This window comes from Apium graveolens, chromosome 1 (genome assembly GCF_009905375.1).
Source record: "Apium graveolens cultivar Ventura chromosome 1, ASM990537v1, whole genome shotgun sequence".
Taxonomy (NCBI): Eukaryota; Viridiplantae; Streptophyta; class Magnoliopsida; order Apiales; family Apiaceae; genus Apium; species Apium graveolens.
Genome location: NC_133647.1, coordinates 125,616,689 through 125,628,320, shown reverse-complemented (window position 1 = coordinate 125,628,320; position 11,632 = coordinate 125,616,689).

The following is an 11,632-nucleotide window of genomic DNA, read 5'->3' as shown; positions in this document are numbered from 1 at the left end:
TTCATTGCGCCCTCGCAATGAAACATAGCGGCAATAGCGGATCCTAGCCATTCGTTTTTTACTTCAATGGTCCTGATTTGTTGGTTGGATAGGGTCCCTATCCAACTATGGCTGTGGATAGGGACCCTATTATAATATAGTTTAGAGTACATATCAATGAAAACAATAAAAAATAGTAGTAAAAGTGAAAGCATGAACCTAGAGGCTAGAGTACAAAATACATATGCTAAAATATAAAAATTCCACCCGATTGGACTGCAAGGAAACAATACAGAGCATCTCCAACCATCATAACTAAAATGGTTAGCCAAACGGGGATTATGTAAAATTTTATTGAACCTATGAGGTCATGCACTTCAGTGGTATTAGCTATAATCATTAGCTATATTCAAAAATATTGTTTTATTCTTATTTTTCAGATTTATATGTATATATATAAACTTTAAATAATAAAATATATTTAGTTAATACTTAATTAAATACATGAATAAAATATATAATTGTAAGTTAATAATTATTACAACTGAAAATATAATAACATATAAATATTACAAAAATATTTTTAATAAAAAGTTACTAATATATATTGTATTATATATATATATATTGTTTGTTAAAAATAATTAATAAATTTTGTTAATAAGAGAACAATATTTTCACACTTAATATTATATAAATTAAAAATATTATATATAAAATAATAATTTTAATATTTATGTATTAAATATTATATAAATATATGCATGTATTAATGTGTATGTGTACCTAGTAATGTGTAGAATTAGGTTTAAACATGAATTAAATCTGACGTGGAAGATATAGCTAACACCTACAGATTCAATAAATATAGAAGACAAGACGAATGATATCTAAAATATAGAATAAGCCTTTTTTTGTTGAAATCTATGGTTAGATTTGGTGTTTTCATCATTTCCACGAGATAGTATATTCATGATTTTTTTCTTTCTATTTATGCTATATACATATATTAAAATTTTGGTGTCTCTCGGGAGCCTGGTGCCGCTTTGGTCGCCTTATCTAAGGGTCGGTCCTGTCTGCGAGCATAGATGTGCACATTGCTTGTATCATTATTGAAATATGTTGTACACTATTGCTCGCTGATATAGAAAGTTCAAGGTTGTTCCGGAGTTTCTTGATATTCCCACTAACGTATAATGCACTTTTTTTAAAAAAAAATCTTTCATGTTTTCAGGGTGTTTTTTTGTAGAAGTTAAAAGGTTAAGTTGTATTTATATCATAAAATCGTCATGGATATTTTATTTGATCTTCGATGAAATGTGTTAGATATATTTGATAATGTCATGTCTAATATGATTTGTGTTTAGTTTTCAGATCTTACTTAAACAGGACAAATCAGTACTTAACTGAAAATCATCACTTATACTGAAGTCAGAACTTAAGTTGTCAGAACTTAAGTTATCAGGAGATATTTATCAGGAGATAATATCCGGACTTAAGGAGACTTTTAGATAAGGAAGGCGACTGATTGAAAGGAAAGAAGATCAAGACAAACGCAAGAAGAGATATGCATGAAGAAGGATTTCTATGAAGAATAGAATACTTGGAAGAAAAGATAACTAGTTGATATATTTTAGGAAGCAGAATTACATTCCATATCAATTAGCGATTATCTTGTAAATGTGTAGTATATAAACACAGACATAGGGTTTACATTATATGTGTTATCATAATCGAAGTTATTATTTTATTGTAACCCTAGCAGCTCTCGTGATAATTTGTTCATCATTGAGAGAGGAAAGTTTCATATTGTAACAGAGTTTAATAAAGCTTATTTTCTGTTACTTGTGTTTTTTAATTCGATTTGATTGTGATAAATACTGTATTCAACCCCCTTCTACAGTGTGTGTGACCTAACAAGTGGTATCAGAGCAGATCTGTTAACACGCAAACAGTTTAAGATCCGAAAACAATCATGTCTGAAGAAGAACAAAACTCCAACTAAGCCCACCAAAACTGAAGAACCTCCAAAGACTCAAATCCATAGTCGATATGAGACTATTAGAGTTCCCATACTGAAACCATCTGAATATTCCATATGGAAGGTGAGGATGTCTATGTTTCTGGAAGCTACTGATCTAGAATACCTTGACAGAATCAATGAAGGACCACACAAGCCAACCAAACTCTCTGTTGTAGTTGCAGGTGAACCAGCAAAGTCTGTACCAAAGAAGAAGAGTGATTATACTGCTGAAGATACCTCATCAATTGCTAAGGATGCTAAGGTATGACACTTGCTGCATAGTGCTATTGATAATGTAATGTCAAACAGGGCAATCAACTGCAAGACTGCAAAGGAGATATGTGATGCTTTGGAGACAAGATGTGTTAGGTCCCAATGTGTTTGTAGAAGGGGGGGTTGAATACAAAAAATACCGAATAATCAAATTTAGTGCGGAATAAAAAAATTGAAACAAAATTCAAGTTAAATAAAAATATTATTAAACTTGAAAGGTGTTACAACAACGGTATCGATTACAAGGGATTAATCTCAAATTAATTATCACAAATCTAAAATAAATTCAACATGAACTTTTTCTATTTTTGCAATAAAAAGAATCAAATGCTAAACGCAATTTGAGATTAAGTTCTAGGGATTTTGATCCACTAGATAGTTACACAATAACAAGATAATGATTTCTAGTGGTTTGAATTTAACTTTAATAACTATAAATTGTGATCTTGAATTCAGCAGAGATAGATAAAATGTTTTTGGGCGTCTGCTTCTTTTTGTTCTTGAGTTTGTTGACTTGTTATGTTTTGTGATAATCTAAATGTCTGCTGCTTCTGTCTTTAAATAAATCAACAGAATCCACTTGAACTGGCAAGACTATCGGCAAGATAATTGATTGAACTAGCATGACAATCTGTTGAATTAGTAGAACTTTCGGTATGACTATCTTTGGTACTAGCATGAAAATCGGCATAACAATCTGTTGAACTAGCAAGACAATTCCAAGGCTGGTAGAACTTTCAGTATGACAATCCTTTTGAACTGGCATGACTTTCGGTATGACAATCTGATTGTCATACCAGTTCAATTGATTGTCATGCTGAATTAATATTGAATATAAATTTAAAATCAATTCTGAAAAGTCCTAATATTAATTCAGAATTAATTAATCAATTAATTCAATTAATCAATAAATTAATCTTTGTAGATATAATTTATTTTCTTAATTAAATTATATGACTTAATTAATTAATAGAGAATTAATACTAATCTTGAGCAGCAACCACTCTTCTGAAAATCTTCCTGAAAATCACTGAGAATTATGAATCAATTCCACCACTTCAATGTTGACACTCGATGTACTGTCTGGTTCATGAGTGACTAACTTCTGTGACGTTTCTTCATGTCTTGACTTTGACACTTTGATTTTCTTCAGATTAAATCCTTGTAATTCTCTGATACCCTGACGAGATCTCTGTCACTTGATTAAATCCACAATCTTGATTTGTATCACTGAGGCTTAATCAATTTCTTGAACTTCTTCGAGTGAAGTAATTCCTCAAGTCTGTAGATGAACCTTGTTTTTGAATCCTTTGACAGATGTTACTTTGTGAGATCTCTTTGACGGTAGATTCACTATTTACTTATTACATTCTTATTTGAGTTGAGTTAAATCCTCGAATAAACAAATAGGCTATGACATATGCCTTTCAATCTCTCCCTATTTTTTGTTAGTCAATAACAACAAATACCTAGAGGATAACTCAACTAACAAATAAGAAAAAGATATAAACAGAAATACAAAGTAAATAGCAGAAAAGTTCTGGATAACATTTAACGTTTTCCAGATTCCAAATAGATGTTCCTCTAGACTGAACATATCTTCAAGTAGTTTCATCTTCTTTTGTACAACCACATTTCCTGTTGAGAAGCGCATATCTCTCTTGCTGCTCCCCCTATGAGAATTAACTGCTTAAATAAGATCACCTTCATTTACCACATCTCCCGTACAATAGGATCCGCAGATAAAAACCAATGGTACTCCCCTTTTAGAAAACAGCTTCTTCCCTTATTAGGAAATCACATTGTGTTTACCACCTCTCCCGTACAATAGGATCCATAGTTACAAACAACAATGGTGTGGTGTAGTGTACATATGTAGGATCTTTTTCTTCCTCCCTGCTATTTCTCCCCCTTAGTTGAGGAATCCTCCAAACTATTACTTAAGCTTTTATCTCCCCCTTAGAGAAGGAATGTATGCCGTTGTCTGAAGGAGTTCTCATATATCACTTGGTTGGAAAAGAAATAACAAGTAGTTTCATATTTCTTCCTCACTGTGAGTGTGTGATTCTGTTTAGTGTACCTCACATGTGTTTCACTCTTCTCTCCACTCGTGTTTACACTCATTCTCACAAGTGTATCACTCTTCTCATAGCTCCAACATTCAGCTGTACCTGCAAGGAAAATCACCTTAGCCATCCTTAAGGAGGTCACAGGTGGTGCAATGGGAGTTCGCAAATCCCCATCCTCGTTAGACTCGTCAGATGAATCTGAGTCATAATCTACAAGTTGCTAGTTTCCCTTTTAGGGTTCCAGATTTGAATTCTAGGAAGGTAAACAATGATCAAAAGAATTTAGCATAAAGATCAAAGTTCCCTTCTATGTATGTGAAGACATTTTCTTGTGACTCATCAGGTAATATCTGAATCATTGTCAACAAGTTGCCGATCTGCGCCTATGTCAGATCCACTATCCGCAGATGCATCCAGGGGATTTAAGCCTGGGGAGGTAGACACTGACCACTGACATATGGCTTTTGGATCAGTATCCTCTCCTAACACCTGTAAAGGCAATTGGTCCATTAAAGAACCTTGAACAATCAAATCTGACCTTAAAATGGTCGAAACTCTTGTTTCCGTCAACTCTTCCTTTGCGTGTGAAACCTTTCCTTGTGCATCAAGAATTGTTTATGTGTGAAGTGGTGACACTACATCGGATACCCTGGCCGACAGGCAAATTTCAATAGACGCACCCTGTTGAGAGGATGAATCTAGTAACTGTTTTTGTGCCTTTTCAGCCATTACATCTTTTTGAGAAGATGTATGGGGGCTAGCAGTTGTCTCGGTTTAAATACTACTCATCTATGTAGGAGATAGAGCTACTGGGTTGACTTCATAACCTTTCTTATGTGGTGCACTAAGGCACTATCTCCCTCACACTCATTCATACTTCATTTTAGTGGTAAGAGAGTGTTGGTTGGTTCTGTTTTTGTATTTGTCTTTATAGTCTGGGATAGATGTTGTGGGTTTTCAACCTCATGACTGTCAATGAAAGAAAGTCATTGGAGACTGAACCTGTATCACAGAACATATGGAACTATAGAGATAAAATGTACTTAAGATCTATAATGAATGAAAATTATATATTTAATCTTTTGAGAGAAATGATGTACAATAGTAATTTCAAAAGATTTTACATGAAATAAGAAATCACTAATGTTGAAAGAAGTTTGAGTTTCTCCTAAAACTCACTGCACATATAAAATAATATGTTTGTGCCTAGTAATAAGAGAGTGTAAGTCATATGTCATAGCCTATTTGTATATTCGAGGATTCAACTCAACTCAAATAAGAATGTAATAAGTAAATAGTGGATTGACCGTCAGAGAGATCTCGCAAAATAATATCTGTCAAAGGATTCAGAAACAAGGTTCATCTACAGACTTGAGGAATTAATTCACTGGAAGAAGTTCAAGAAATTGATCATGCCTCAGTGATATAAGTCAAGATCATGGATTTAATCAAGTGACAGAGATCTCGTCAGGGTATCAATAAATTACAAGGATTTAATCTGAAGAAAATCAAAGTGTCAGAGTCAAGACATGAAGAAACGTCATGGAAGTTAGTCACTCATGAACCAGACAGTACATCGAGTGTCAACGTTGAAGTGGTGGAATTGATTCATAATTTTCAGTGATTTTCAGAAGATTTGCAGAAGAATGGTTGCTGCTCAAGACTAGAATTAATTCTCTATTAATTAATTAAGTCATCTAATTTAATTAAGAAAATAAATTATATCTGCGAAGAATAATTTATTTATTAATTGAATTAATTGATTAATTAATTCTGAATTAATTCTAGGAATTTTAGGAATTTTCAGAAGCTTAATTGGATTAAATTCAAGCATTAAATCAGCAAGACAATTGAAAATGAACTAGCATGACAATCAGGATTGTCATACCGATTGTCATGCTAGGCCATTTTCCATTGTCATACCGAAAGTTACTCTAGGAGGATAATTGTCTTGCTAGTTCATTCTGATTGTCATGCTAGTTCATTCAGATTGTCTTGCTAGTTCATTCAATTGTCCTACCGAAAGTCTTGCAAGCTTAAAGGATTGTCATTCCAATTCAATTGAATCAGCTGATTGATTAAATAGAAGCAGAGAAGCAGCATATCATTTTTAACTCAATCAAAATACACACAAGTCAAGAACAAAAGAAAGCAGCCGCCTTTGAAATATAACATTCTTCATCTGCAGAAATTCAAGATCAATTTCTAGTTTGTTAATGTTAAATCCAAACCACTAGAATTATTTATCTTGTTCTTGTGTATCAATCTAGCGGATTAAAATCCCTAGAACTTAATCTCAAATCGCGTTTAGCATTTGATTCTAATTATTGCAAAAATAGAAAAAGTTCATGTCGAATTTATTCTAGATTTGTGATAATTGATTTGAGATTAATACCTTGTAATCGATACAGTTGTTGTAACACATTTCAAGTTTAATAATATTTTTATTTAACTTGAATTTTGTTTCACATTTTTTATTCCGCATTTTATTCGATTATTTGGTAACGTTTGTATTCAACCCCCCTTCTACAAACACATTGGGACCTAACAATTGGTATCAGAGCCTTCTGATTAACGAACAAATCAAGATCCTAGACTTTTGTGATTTTTCAACTCCTTGAATTTTTATTTATTCAAAAATTCATAATGACTTCACATAAAGTTGGAACCGTTAAAATTCCACAATTTGATAAAGAGAATTATATCATGTGGAAGAAGAAGATGCTATTATTTTTACAAGTTGCAAATCCCAAATATTCAAACTTGTTAAAGAAGGGTATAAAAACTCCGATGGTTATTGAACCGGAGGTAATAATAGATGGTGTGGTGACTACTGAAGCTAGAACCTATCCAAAAGAGCCTGAAGATTTTACTCCTGCTGAGAAGGAAGAAGCCTCCTTGGATGCCAGCCTTCAATTAATATTAATTGATTCCCTTGATCCCTTGATGAACAGACATGTGATGAACTGTAAAAATTCCAAACACATGTGGGAAACTATTGAGGTGATTAATGAAGGCACAGAGGAAGTTAGGGAGAACAAGTTGGAAATCCTAACCTCTGAATATGAACATTTCAAATCAAATCCAGGAGAAGGAATTACTGAAGTGTTTGAGAGGTACAATGCGTTGATCAACAACCTGAACATCAATGGAAAGTATTATTCAATCAGGGAGGTCAACAAAAAGTTCCTTTTAACACTGCCAGCTCATCTTGAACATAGAATCACTGCCATTAGAGAAGCTAGAGATCTGAGTGAGATTTCTTTGGACAGGCTCTATGGAGTGTTAAAAACTTATGAGTTGGAGCAGATTCAACAGAAGGAAGTCTACGGGAAGGATAGAATGGTCAGCACATCTACTGCACTTGTAGCTGAAGGTCAACAACAACAGCAATCTCAACAATTGGAGAGAATGGTACAGTATTCCAAGGCTGAGGAAAATATGTTAGTAGCAGAATATGATCCTCCTACTACAAATCAATCAAGTGATGATTTTTATTCCTTGGAAGAGCTGGAGCAATTGGAAGACGAGTCAATGGCCCAAATTGTCAAGAGATTCTCCCATGTCAGATTCAAGAGGAATCCCAAGCTGAAGTACAAGTCCAACTACAACAAATTCCAGAAAGGTGGATCTTCATCCTCTAACACCAGCAGTGGTGGATACCAAACAGGGATGGTTGATCGGGGCACCATTAGATGCTATAACTGCAATGAGTTGGGACACTTTGCCACAGAATGTAGGAAGCCAAAGCAAGTAAGAAAGAACTCTGAAAGGGCTTATCTGGCAAAGGGAAGAAGCTGGGATGATACTGACAGTGAAGATGAAGATGAAGGAAATCTTGCTCTTATGGCTATTGATGGAAAAGCTTCATCGTCAAGAATAGAGGTAAAACTTTCTGATGCTGAAATGGTTTATCATCTAAGAGGTAACTTAGATTGTGCACGTCGTGATAATGAACTGTTAAGTTTAAAGATCACAGACCTTGAGAAAGAGGTCAATGAATTAAGACTTGTGCACATTAATCAAGACAAATTAAAAGAACAGGTATCTTTTCTAGAGAATAGAGTTGACTGTTATAGAAAACTCGAAACTATTCTCAAAGACAAGATCACCGGTCTTGAGACTAAGGTTAGAGCCTACTTCAATTCTTGTTCGAAGGCTAAAGAGTTCTACAGTAAGCAAGCTGTTAATCAAACATCTGGAATAGGTTATGATTACAATGCTGCTATTGGAGAATTAGGCATAAACTCCCCTCCCCATGTCTGTGCTAAAGGGAGGGAAGTACCACATGTGCTTAAGGGTGTTGATGAACCCCTCTATAAAGCATCAATTGCTGAACCATTTGATGCGACCTCTTCTGTTATTCAAGAAGAAATACGTGCTGAGGATCATGCTTATGAGAAGATTGTTTCCAAGTCAAGTGAGTCGAAAGTTCCAGTCAAAGTTGTGAAAGCAACTGAGACTAACTCAGACACACATGAGTTGGATAACAATAATGCCATGTCTACCATGCATAAATTGCCTGCTGTTAATCACTCTCATAAAGCATGTGGTGTTGCTAATTGTATGTCTTGTGCTTTTAATATGATGTATGCTTATTTTAATGGTAAGTATGTGTCTAATGATAAGACTACTCCTCGTCAGCATGTGAATAACAAGAAGCATGATAGGTCTAAGACTGCTAGTCCTTCTAAGGCTAGAAAGGAGACATTTGTGCCTAAGCTTAAACAGAAATTTGTTAAGGCTGTTTACAAGGTCAAATGTTCAGTCATTGAGAATGTTGAGATCGTTAAAATTAAAAATGTTGTTTTGTCTGACAAAGGACAGTTCTACAAGTATGCCGGGCCCAACCAAGTTTGGGTTCCGAAGAAGGTCTAATCCATTTGAAGTGCAGGGCATTAAACAGGTGTAACCGGTAGTGTGGATTCTTGACAGTGGATCATCAAGACATATGACCGGAGATAGAGCCCTGCTATCAAATGAGGATTGAGAAAGCTGGCCCCCTGATTACCTTTGGAGATAACAGCAAAGGTTTATCTGAGGGATATGGCTGTTTGCAAGCTGGGAATGTTATCATTGTAATTTTGTATATTGTGCTAGGTTATTATCAGGAAGCAGTATCTAACATATAGCACCAGTGACGAGACTTGAGAATATTACGACATATCAGGCACCTGCTGCACATTACACTTGGAATTGTACTCTAGTAAGATGTGTACAAGTGTACTCCTGGTTGGTGAGTCAAAAGAGGAAGTCAATGCACCACAGTTCATGGACTTTGCAGCTGCAGATCTATTGGACTATGCAATCTCTTCTTCACAATCTCACTTCAGGTTGGTATGAACTAGTATACTGCTCAAGCAATCGTCAAGAACATGGTATGGCACTCTAACAGAAGTTGTAATTTTATATGAACTAGTAGAGTCGTCATATTAATAACTATCTTATCACTAAGCACAAACATATTGTTTTATATGTGCAGTGGTATATTGTTAATGCAACATAACAATTAGTATCTAAAGTACTTGACAAGTATCATTCAATGATATGTTGTTAACATTATGTTGCAGATATTTGTAAGCTTTTGACATGAATGAGAATTACTTAGACTTTACCCTAAGTGATCAATGTTTTATCCAAAAACTCATTCATATTGAAAAACAAAATTAAACTTCTTTCTATATTAGTGGTTTCTTATTTCATGTAAAATCTTTTGAAATCACTATTGTAAATCATTTTCTCTCTATTACCATATATTCTGTGTTACAGGTTCAGTCTCCAATGACTTTCTTTCATTAACAGTCATGAGGTTGAAAACCCACAACGTCTATCCCAGACTGTAAAGACAAACACAAAAACAGAACCAACCAACACTCTTTTACCACTAAAAGTAGTATGAATGAGCGTGAGGGAGATAGTGCCTAGTGCACCACATAAGGAAGGTTCTGTAGTCAACCCAGTAGCTCTGTCTCCTACATAGATGAGTAGTATTTAAACCGAGACAACTGCTAACCCCCATACATCTTCTCAAAAAGATGTAATGGTTGAAAAGGCACAAAAACAGTTACTAGATTCATTCTCTCAACAGGGTGAGTCTATTGAATTTTGCCTGTCGGCCAAGGTATCCGATGTAGTGTCACCACTTCAAACATAAACAATTCTTGATGCACAAGGAGAGGTTACACACACAAAGGATGAGTTGACGGAAACAAGAGTTTCGACCATTTTAAGGTCAGATTCGATTGTTCAAGGTTCGTTAGTGGACCAATTGCCTTTACAGGTGTTAGGAGAGGATACTGATCCAAAAGCCATATGTCAGTGGTCAGTGTCTACCTCCCCAGGCTTAAATCCCCTGGATGCATCTGCGGATAGTGGATCTGACATAGGTGCAGATCGGCAACTTGTTGACAATGATTCAGATATTACCTGATAAGTCACAAGGAAATGTCTTCACAGACATTAGAAGGGAACTTTGATCCTTATGCTAAATTTGTTGGATCATTGTTTACCTTCCCAGAATTCAAATCTGGAATCCTAAAAGGGAAACTAGCAACTTGTAGATTATGACTCAGATTCATCTGACGAGTTTAACAAGGATGGGGATTTGTGAACTCCCATTGCACCACCTGTGACCTCCTTAAGGATGGCTAAGGTGATTTTCCTTGCAGGTACAGCTGGATTATGGAGCTATGAGAGAAGAGTGATACACTTGTGAGAATGAGTGTAAACACGAGTGGAGAGAAGAGTGAAACACATGTGAGGTACACTAAAACACAATCACACACTCACAGTGAGGAAGAAAAAGAAACTACTTGTTATTTCTTTTCCAACCAAGTGAAATATGAGAACTCCTTCAAACGACGGCATACATTCCTTCTTTAAGGGGGAGATAAAAGCTTAAGTAATAGTTTGGAGGATTCCTCAACTAAGGGGGAGAAATAGCAGGGAGGAAGAAAAAGATCATATGTACACTACTCCACACCATTGTTGTTTCTAACTACGGATCCTATTGTACGGGAGAGGTGGTAAACACAAGGTGATTTCCTAGTAAGGGAAGAAGCTGTTAGGGGAGTACCATTGGTTTTTATCTGCGGATCCTATTGTACGGGAGAGGTGGTAAAACGAAGGTGATCTTCTTTAATCAGTTGATTCTCATAGGGGGAGAAGCAAGAGATATGGGCTTCTCAACAGGAAATGTGGTTGTATAAATGAAGATGGAACTACTTGAAGATATGTTCAGTCTAGAGGAACATCTACTTGGAATCTGGAAAATGTTAAATCTCATCCA